The sequence below is a fragment of the Melozone crissalis genome, unplaced genomic scaffold (assembly GCF_028551555.1).
Source record: "Melozone crissalis strain CALT ecotype California unplaced genomic scaffold, PUWL_Pcris_2 ptg000090l_1, whole genome shotgun sequence".
In the NCBI taxonomy this organism is placed as follows: Eukaryota; Metazoa; Chordata; class Aves; order Passeriformes; family Passerellidae; genus Melozone; species Melozone crissalis.
The window spans coordinates 714,239-725,255 of NW_026535867.1; positions in this window are offsets into that span (position 1 = coordinate 714,239).

The following is an 11,017-nucleotide window of genomic DNA, read 5'->3' on the forward strand; positions in this document are numbered from 1 at the left end:
TATTGCTGTGATCCTGTAAGAGAGAGGGTGAACCTGCTTCATTACCTTGTCTTAGGATAACTGGATTATCAATTAAATAAACTGATAAATGTTTATTTAGCTACTTCAGCCAGCAGAAGTACATTTTGTGACATATTTGCATCCTTCAGTGCTGGGTTTTACCAGTCCTCTGCCAGATTACTCCTCATAAGCAACGGTATTGAAACTGTTCTTTTGTACCTCAGCTACACTTGCTTCCAAATACTGGGGTACTCCCAGATGGCTGCTTGGTCTCAGCTGCCCAATTCTGATCCGTCCCAGTTCTCTCACTAAGTTTGTGACAGTCCATGGTTTGTGGTACTGCCAGAAATGAATTTTTCTCTTGTATTTTCTCATTTACAGTGAAGGACTGGATTTCATTTGGTTTTGATATTGTTCTAGGCTGTAGCTCTTTCTGTGATCAATAAAGAACTCTGGAGAATACATTGATAAATGAATGATATTCATTTATGCAAGTATTGTTCATTTATGTTTTAAAAAACTCATTGTGAATTAGCATAATGGATTTTATTGACAAGATGATGGTAAGTAGGGTGTAACAGCCTGTTCAATATGTTGTACTGTTACTTTGTCCTGTGAGTGAAAAAGTCTCTTGTGGAATATGCATAAAACCATTTGTATGTGCATGGTTGTGAATGCCTCAGGTTAGAGATGCCACATTTCTCCAAGGATAGAGATGCAATCACTTGGTGGATCTGGTGTGCACAGAAAAATCCAGGATCCAGACACATTGGGGGTTTGGTTTGGTTTTAATACATATAACTTATTATGGAAATGTATTGATTGTCTGGCTCTATCTCTGTTGATTGTAGATCCACTGAACCTGTTGTTTGTCCAACGATTTTGTTGCCCACAGTGTTAAATGGAGAGGGCAGAAATGGCAGTCAGGATTTTATCTAAAATTTTAGTGATGTGGTTGCTTGTTGCAATGCATCCATAATCCATCTGTACCATGAAACTGGTGCAGTGTTCTGTAAATATGCCTGTGAGATGGGTATTATCTTCAGAGGTATCTGGAATTTCATTCAGGACAACTTTACAAACAAAACCCTACCACTGTCAATGCAGTTTATTCAGCATTGTTGAGGTACATTTGAATATATTACCCAAATTATTTGGATAGTGACAATGCCAATAAGCATTGAAGACAAAAAAAAAAAAGAAAAAAGAAATATAATTTGCAATATCCACTGCATAGACACAATGGTTCTCTGAGGAGAGATGTAGTGGTAAGAAAAGAAAAAGGAAAACTCATCTGACCTGTTTGATATCACTTCATGGATTTTTTCCAGTGTTCTTCCAGCTGCCAGCCATGCTCTGAGTCAAAAATAATGTGGCCTAACTTTCAAAGGACTGATTGTTTAATGATTGTCTCTGTATTTTTGTTGCAAATCTGATCAACTTTGTCAAGCTCTAATAGTTTATAATTCTTCATAGCTTCAAGAGAACTCAAAAGCACAGAATTAATTCAGCAAGACAAAAAGTTGAAATTCTATTTCAATTATTGGATATGCAAGATCTCTTATAGTCAGTCTGTCAAAGCTGTGTGACTTGGAAAGTATCCAGTGCCCTTTGTCATGAATTACCTGCTCTGAGATTTCATTAGAGACAGGAAAAAAAATATCATTTTATGTTCCTCTGCAAGAGCATTGTTAATACAAATACAATGTCTAAGCATTACATCATTTAATCTAGTCCAATAAACCATATTTTTTGTGGATGTTGTATTTTGGGTAAATCTGTGAATTTGGGAAGTTGGAGAGGATAACATCTGGGGGGCCACTAGAAAGCACAAAGTTGTTCTTGCTGGTGTGTACCTGCTATCTGTCTTTTCCTTTTATTTGATAGTATAAAGAGCCCAAACTGAAAAAAACTCAGACACTTTTGGAGTAGGCTGGAGACAGGACACAGCTGTTCATACACCTTGAACTTCATAACTTTGAATTCCAAAGGTATGAAGTTCAAGGTGTATGAACTTTGGGTAAGAGATAGCAGCAGCTAAAAGATTGCTCAAGAGAAATTAGTAGATCACACCCTGTCACTGCTTGATGAAAATTGAAAACTGGAGTGGTAATGTGGCAATATGTGCACTGCAGAGTGCCAGGATAGGTGGGAGATGGACACTTGGAAAGCTTTTGGCCTGCTTGTTACCAGCAGCACATCTGAAAGAATTTGTGTACAGTCAAATCCTGCACAGGGTGCTGCAACCCCACCTCAGGTAGTGGCAGGCCCTGCACCTGCTCAGGATCAATTAAAATTAATCACAGTGTTTTGCAGGCTCATAATTCTCAGGAATGCTGAAGTAATTATTCAGACAAAGAAAACTGATCTATCCCTACCAGTGTCACTAGTAAAGTTAAACCATGAGTCCTCAGGTAAAACAGGAACAGAGTTCCTTCTTGTGTAAAAGAGGCTGGCCCAGAGCCTGTGCACCATCCCTAGGGAGTGACACAGGGTGGCTTCAATATGGACACATGATCAAAAGATGCTGCTTTTCCAAAGGTGCTCTTCTGGGCCTGGTTAACCATGGGAACCAGAGGGGCCAGGGAAAGCAGCAGAGCTCTGAAATTCTGAAATAAACAGCTGCAGTCTGTGGCCAAGTCTGTGCCATTGGGGAAGCCATGCAAGGGCCCTGGAGCCAAGGCAAGACCTGAGGGATGCCCCTCATCCCAGCCTGCAGCTGGACATGGAGCCACTGCCCACAGCTCCCTGGCTGGGTCCATCTGGAGCTCCTCCATCCCTGAGGAGCCTCCAGAGCCAGGGCTCTGCAGGGTCAAGCTGGGGCTGTTGTGTGGCACCTGTCCAAAGCCTCACAGGGGCCTGGGTATGTCAGGGGCTACTGCTCCATGCCAGTTCCAGAGGGGTCAGCAGTTGAAGGGATGTGGGGTGTGGCCCTTTGTGACACAGGTGTGTGGTGCCAGGGCCTGTGGTGATGCAGGACATGGTGGCACCCAGAGGCCCTTGTAACATGGCAGAGCCCTGCCCTGCCAGAGGGGTGTCTGAGGGTGTCTGAGGGGTGTCTGAAGGGTGTCTGAGGGGCGCAGAGCCCCGGGGTGCCCAGTCCCAGCAGAGCTGCTCTGCCAGGAGGCAGCAGCTCCCCTGAGTGCCTCTGTGGCAGAGCACGACAGCGCTGCTCACAGAGGAGGTGAACCCCAACTCCCCCCCTGCTACGGAGCAGCTGGGCCGGCGCATGAAACCCCAGGTGATGGCCAGCCATGGAGGGAGAGGGGATGGAGGGAGCTGGCATGAGGCTGGAGAGCAGCTGCCTGAAGGACAGGGCCCTGTAGCCCCTGATGTGCCAAGGCAGTCGCTTCCTTCCCCCACAGCCACGGCACAGAGCCAAAGCCCTGCTCCACACAGCCCCAGGTTCTCCCCCAGCCCCTGCTGCTCCCCCAGCCCTGGGTGCCCCCCCAGCCCCGGGTGCCCCCTCAGCCCCCGCCCTGGGTGGTTGGAAGCCCTCAGTGAGCAGGGGCAGGGGGCAAGGCGGTCGCCTGCTTCCCCTACAGCCATGGTACAGAGCCAAAGCCCTGCCCCACACAGCCCCAGGTTCTCCCCCAGCCCCTGCTGCCCCTCCAACCCCGGGTGCCCCCTCAGCCCCCGCCCTGGGTGGCTGGAAGCCCTCAGTGAGCAGGGGCAGGGGGCAGTAGGGGGTTCAGAGCTGCCAGGGCCACAGACTGTGGAGTGGGACTTGGACAGGAAGGAGAGAGAGAGGGAACCCTATGTGGGCTGGGAACTGGCCCAGTGGGGAAAGAAGAGTGTCCCAGAGCTGTCCCAAAGGGAAGATAAATATCAAGATCTGTCTCAACTGGAATTTGAGAGAGACCAAGAGTTGTCCAATGGGGAAGTTGTGACATGCCAGCAGCCCTCCCAAAAGCAAGATGTGAATGTCCAAGAGCTGTACAAGCAGGATGACAAAAGAGACCAGGAGCTGTCAGAGGGTGAGATACACCCAGACCTGTGCCACCAGGAATTTGAGAGACACCAAGAGCTATCCAAATGGCTGGACATGAGAATCCAAGAGCTGCTGCAAGAAGAAAACAACAGCAACAAAATGTTTCCCCAATGGGAACACTCCATTGACCAAGAGCTGTCCGAAGGAGAAGTCAGACGATACCCAAAGTTGTCCCGAGAGAGAGATGACAGTGACAAAAAGGAGTCACAGGAGGACTTGGAATGCATCACCATCCACACTATTTGGATCAACCCCAAGTACCCACAGCTCCTACAGGACCTTGACACTGCTCCCCAGGACTGGGCAGAGGCAGCAGCTTCTCCTGCCTTGGCAGAGCAGGTGAAGGCGGCAGAGGCACAGAGCCAGGGCCCTGCCCTGCACAGCCCCAGCAGCCCCACAGACCCCTCAGCTCCCTTGGCAGAGCAGGTGAAGGCAGCAGGGGCACAGAGCTGGGGCCCTGCCCTGCATAGCCCCAGCAGCCCCCCAGGCCCCTCAGCTCCCCAGCCCCAGGAGGGAGCCCAGGCCCTCAGGGAGCAGCCGGCTCCCCCCAAGAAACGCCCGTCCCGCCTCAGGCGGGCGCTGCGGGCACTGCTCCGCGGGCCCTGCCTGAGGGCACAGCCGGACAATCAGTGCCCGCTGCCAGCGCCAGGCCCGGCCCCGCAGGCCCAGAGCCTGCCCAGTGCCACACGGGCTGCCTGTGATGTCCAGGGCTCAGGGACATCAGCTCCTTGTCGGGAGAATGGCCTAGCTGAGACTTAGGGCTTGAGAGGCACCAGCCATGTCAGAGCCAAGGGCAGGTGCACAAAACCCGGGAGGAGCTCCTGCTCAGAGGGGACACCAAGGATGCAGTGACAGCCGCAAGGACATTTGGCACAACTTCTCAGATAAGGACAAAACTCATAAAGCCAACTCAGCAACTGTGCTGAAATCAGCTCCAGCTGGGGAAAAGGTACTTCTGGCACAGGGAGACAGCAACCATCAACTCCTGGCCCAGTGACACCAGAAACCCAGTGAGAAAAAAGTATTGTAGAAACAGGCGATCCCCCAGCCAAGGAATTATGTGTTCTGACTCCATGATTCAGAAGGCTGAACAATTGCTTTATTAAGCTATACTATATTACACTAATACTATACTAAATTACATACTAAAAAGATACTATACTATACTACAGAATATTACCCTAAAGAGATACTAAAGAAAAACCCGTGACTGTCTCAGACAGTCGACACAGCTTTGACCCAATAGGCCAGGGAATCAAAACAACCTTCACTGGTATCCAGTTAACAAATTACTTTGGGTAAACAATCTCCATAACACATTCCACATGTGCAAAACAACAGGAGCAATGAATAGAGATAAGAATTGTTTTCTCTTCTTCTCTGAGACTCTCACTGCCTTCTCCAGGAAAAATCCTGGGACAGAGAATTATGTCTTTCTCTGTTCACAGAATGTGAATACCACATAAGGGGCCCTCTTCAAAAGAAAAGAAAGACTGAGCATAGTAAAAGATTGGTTAGAATTAAGAAGCAAAGGAATCTTATATTCAATATATGAAAATATTAAGATATTCATATTAACTAATTATAAAATATAGTTAATAATATTAGCTAACAGAATATTAGCTAATAGAATACCAGAAACTATTATTAATATTTAATAAATAGCAAAAACATAATAGTTTTTGCTGTTTATTAAATATTAATAATAATAAGTATTCCATATTATTTAATATTTACAGTATCTCTACATAGATTTTTTATAATGAAATATATTTTGAATATCATAATATATATCATGTATATATAATATAGAACATTATATATTGCATATATATGAATTTAATATCTAAGTATTTAGATATGATACTATAAAAATAGTGAAATAATCTTAAAAGGAAATAATATGTGAAATCAGTGAGAGAACCATATAACTGGTAGACAATGAACATGAATGCCTTTGTTCACTAAAATGTATAAATAGTGAAAAGTTTTGATAGTCGCTGTGCTGGCTCTGTGGATTTGCCACCCAGCAGCTCCTCCTGTGCAGAACTGTCAATAAAGGAAATAGCTGAACTCTGTGCGGGGATTGGCTTCTTGCACACGGGGTGAAAGGATCCCTTTTGGCACAGCAGCTTTGCCATGGCCACATGGATAAAAGCTGCTGCTTTTCCAGGCAGGCTCAGCTGTGCCCGGCCCATCTCGGAGCCAGCCGGGCGCAGGCAGAGCAGCAGAGATCTGAAACTCGGCGGCTGCGCGGTCGCTGTGCCCAGACAATCGCCCAGCAGCCACGAGAGCCCCTCTGGGAACGAGCACCAGATCCCAGAGGGCACCTCTGCCAGCTGCCCCCGAGCCCCTGCACCGAGGAGTTGTGGTCCAGGTGTTTGAGGAACCTCCTGGGGCTGCTGGGCCCAGCTGTGTGGTGTTCCAGTGAGCACCTGGCAAGCTGAGTTCCCCCACAGGGACAAGGGCAGCTGGTTTGGAGGTGTCCCTTGGTTCCTTAAACAATCATTTGCTGGTGTTGACCTCCTGGCTGGGTGGCCAAGAGCAGCCTCCCACGGTAACACCCTCTCCCTTGGTTTGTCCCTCAGTCCTTCTCCAGAGGCTTTCAGGTGGCCTTGCCAACTGCAGCTCTGGACATTCCAGTACCTCCAAAGCTCAGGGCAGTGCCCTGCACGCTCCCAGTGGTGCCCTGCATGCTCCCACTGCAGTGCTTCTTCAGCTGTCTGCAATGGGGCCTTGCCTGTTTGTACCCACCATGGTGCCCTGCTTGCACATCCCACTTGTGCTCACACTCCTGCTCTGCACACACCCTCTGCACTCTCACACTTGTGCCCAGCACACCCATCCCACACACACATCCCTGCAGCACCAACCCCTGTGCCTGGCCATCTGGATGGATGTGGCACTTGGGGATGTGCTTTAGGGGTGGTGATGGTGCTGTTGGGATCATGATGGAACTGGATGGTCTTGTTGGTCTTTTCCAATCTTGACAATTCTGTGACTCAGGGACTGCCCCAGGTGCAGCACCTTGCCCTTGGCCTTGTTGAACCTTGTGAGGTTCTTGTGCTTTCAGTTCCCAAGCTTGCTCAGGTCCCTCTGCATGGTCCCACGCTTCCATAGTGTCACCTGCCCCTCTCAGCTCCCCATCCCCTGTGAATGTGCTGAGAGTGAGCTGGATCCACTCTCTGTGTCATTGGGGAAGTCATGCAAGAGCCCTGAGGGACACCCCTCATCCCAGCCTGCAGCTGGACATGGAGCCACTGCCCACGACTCCTGTGTCCATCCAGCCAATTCCGCATCCCCAGAATAGTTCACCCTCCAAACTCACAGCTCTCCTGTGGGCAGAGCAGCACAAAAACATGCATACTAGGTCAGTGAAATAAAGAATTAAACTGAACAGGAAAAGGTTGAAATAATTGTTCAAGATCTTAATGACAAGAAAGCCAGACTTCTCTTAGTCCAGTAAGATTTGTGATTGTGTAATTCGTTAGAGTTCCCTTCTGCTGTTGAATGCTTTCAGTCAGTGAACGTTTGGGGAGGTTCCAGCCTGGACTCTCTCAGTGATCATACTCAAAGGAGGATACAATACTAAAATAGCTCTCTACGAGGAGATTTTGCTCTTTAGTAAGGAATGGGGATGGGGAGAGAGTCCCTGACTCAATCCTACCTCATTGGGACAAGTCTGTGAAAAAACTTGGAAGTGCCAAGAGTTAGGAAATTAATTCCAGTCTCAGTTTAGGGAGCAGATCTCCTTCCAGTGCTGCCCCATGTTTTATAGGATTTGCCACTATGATAAACGTCTGGGAGACATCTACTATAAAATTAAGGCTTGAACTGTAAACACTTGTCTAATCCAATAATGTGTACTTGCCTTTGCAGAATATTGTCATGGAATAATTTTATTTCTGAAAATAAAGCCTTCAACTCTTTAATTAGCCCCTTTGATAGGAATCACTCACAAGGTCTGCACTGCCTTCCAGCCAACTCTTTCTCCCCTAGAAAGCTACTTGGGAACCTGTTCTTGCAAGAGGGTAAGAATTGGTTTGCTGTTCCTAAGCTGCAAAATTGGCCACTGAGGGCCTGAGCTGTACAGAGTTGCTTGCCAAGAGTAGGAAGTATTGTATTGCATTGTAATGCCAGGCACAGGAATTTGCAGTTGGCCACTGGCATGTTCAGGGCTTGCACACACATTTTTGCTGATTATCTCTAACTGTCTGTGGACAATGATGTTATCTGCCCAAGGAACCTGCCACTGCTGCTGATAATGTTAGATAGCTCAAATATCTGCCAGAACCAGATGACAACTCTTCATTTTTACCCATTTATCTCCGGCAATTTTTGTATCTTTTTTATCAGTTTAGCTTATTTAATTGTAGAGGTTGATAGTTGTCCTGGAGAAAAAAATAATTGAGAATGCAAGTTTCAAAGTTTGGTATTAAATCCTAACAATGTCTGCTGATTTAATTCTACCATTTTATTTTTATTCTAAGGAGAAGAACCCAGGAAACTTTCAGAACTACATAGGTTAGACTTTGCTACTAATTACAATGGTCAAAGTGACAAGAGTAGGGAGGGTTGTTCCCTAATAACACAGACAAAAACAAGAGCAAATTAGAAGGAATTTCCAGCCTGGGACAGAACCAGCATCTCTCAGACTCCTCAAATCTGTCCTCTATTACTACTATTTTGCTAATTAGTGAAAAATTACAACAGCTGTAAAAATTATGTAGCTCGTGTCTCAACTTACTGTATTTCATTCAGATTTTTAAAGGTTAATTTAAAGTAGAAAATCTCTTTGTAACCACTGAAGGAAAAGAACAAAATGAAATCACCATTACCCAGGTAACAGGACTAGAAATAGATGTGGTATTAGTCAACTTAGCATGTACACCCTGCAGCTTGAAAACTCAAATGCAAATCTGTTCTGTTTCCAGCACTGCAGTGGCCTGGCTCCCCACTGCTTTGTGTGCACATTTCCCCAGGGAATAATCTGTGCAGCTTTGCCAAGCTGATATCCTGAGCAGTGGGAGCTGAAGCAAGTGACTCATGACTGCAAGACGACAGCATGTGATGCAAGACACACACAGGACAAACTGCTGAGAGATGCAGTTCATGACTGAGAGGTTTATTCCCATTGCCAGGGAAGGCCTTGGTCTTTTCCAGCTGTTATCAGGTTTCATAAAACAAATATGCAGTGTGTGCAGAATTTCTGACCCTAAGTCAAACAATTTTCAAGGTTAAATAGGAAAAACCAGTTATAGAAGTGTCTGTGAAATCAAAGAATTAAAGGCAATGAAATATCATAAATTTCCTCATGTTTTCCCCGAAACTGCCTTAGAAATGAAGCAGAACAAAAACATTTGTAGGCATTTCTCTAAAGCAGGTGTCCTGACACATGTTGTACTGTGTCACCCCATAACTGCTTGCATCTCCTACTTCTTTGCTTCCCAGAGCAGGGTTCTGCTCTGCTGCCGGAAATACACTTGTTGACAAAGAGGTATTTCCACTTACCTGGCTACCCCTTAAATGATATGAATTATAGTTATTATAATTCAAGGACAAAAAGAGACAACCGGAATAAAATTCCTGACAGTGAGTTCCTTTCCCCAGTATTAGGTAGTGGATACTGAGTGCAATAGAACTGGCTCCTGAGGGTGCAAGCATGAGCATCCAGGACAAAACTGCAAGCTAATACAAAAAACCTTAGCTCCCTTAGCCAAGCAAAGGAGGCTTCCTGGTTTTCATTAACTTTGACTATTTTATTTCATGGCCACTGGAACCAATATGTGCAGACATCAGCACCAGCCAAAATATTTTGTGTATAGTTATGGGGAGTTGTACCAGAGTAAGGAGTGCTTTAGCTTAGAATTGCCCAGCATAGTGGTGCTGCATGTTTTAATAAAAAAGCTATATTTTCAGTTTCTGAAGGAGATAAGGATCAAGAATGCCATGCTAGACAGTGTTCTTCAGCTGTGGCGACTTGTCAGGACAAGGTGAGAGTTGAGAATTTGACTCCATGTTCTCAGAAGACTGATATATTATTTTATCATATCATATTATATTAAAGAATGCTATACCAAAACCATACTAAAGAAAGAGAAGGATACAGACAGGCTTAACAAGAATGATAACAAAAACTCGTGACAGACTCCTCAGAGTCTGACATGGCTGATGGTGATTGGTCATTAACTAAAAACAATTCACATGAAACCACTCAAACATGCACCTGTTGGTAAAAAATGTCCAGACCACATTCCAAAGCAGCAAACACAGGAGAAGCAAATCAGATAATTATTATTTACATTCTTTTCTGAGGCTTCTCAGCTTCCCAGGAGAAGAAATCCTAGGGAAGGGATTTCTCAGAAAATATGACAGTGACACCTGGACACCCAACCCCTTGGGTGTTATCCCACCAAGTTCCATTTACCTCAGTGAAACAATGGATGTGAGGATTGCAAGACTGGGCCTGACATTTGGAGGCAAGAATGCTCAGAACACATGGACCTTTGGCAAGTCAGGGACAGAGAACAGGTTTGAGTCAAAATGTAAGTGAATACGCAGCCCACTTGATCTTCTGATCGTGTTTTCCTTAATACTGACAATTCCTGACAAAGTTAACCACTTTAATGAGGCCAAGGGAAAATTTGGCATGAAACAAGCATAACAGTGCCCTCCTACATCAAATGTTGCTAATATTTTATGGCAATTATCACAATCACAAATTGGTACTTTACAATCTGTCTTAGTAAATATTCAACTGAAAAGCAAACATTAGTATGTTAAATCCAACTGACTCAGGAATGCACAATTAGATGTTGTCTAGACGTGAGCAAAGCCTTTGACACCACTTCCCACAGAATTCTTCTGGAAAAAACCTGGCTTGGACTGGTACACTGTTCACTGGAGCTGGGAAAGGGTCTGGAACACAAGCCCTGTGAGGAGCAGCTGGGGAAACTGAGGGTGGTCAGCCTGAAGAAAATGAAGCTCAGGGGTGACCTTATCACTCTCTACAACTGCCTAAAAGGA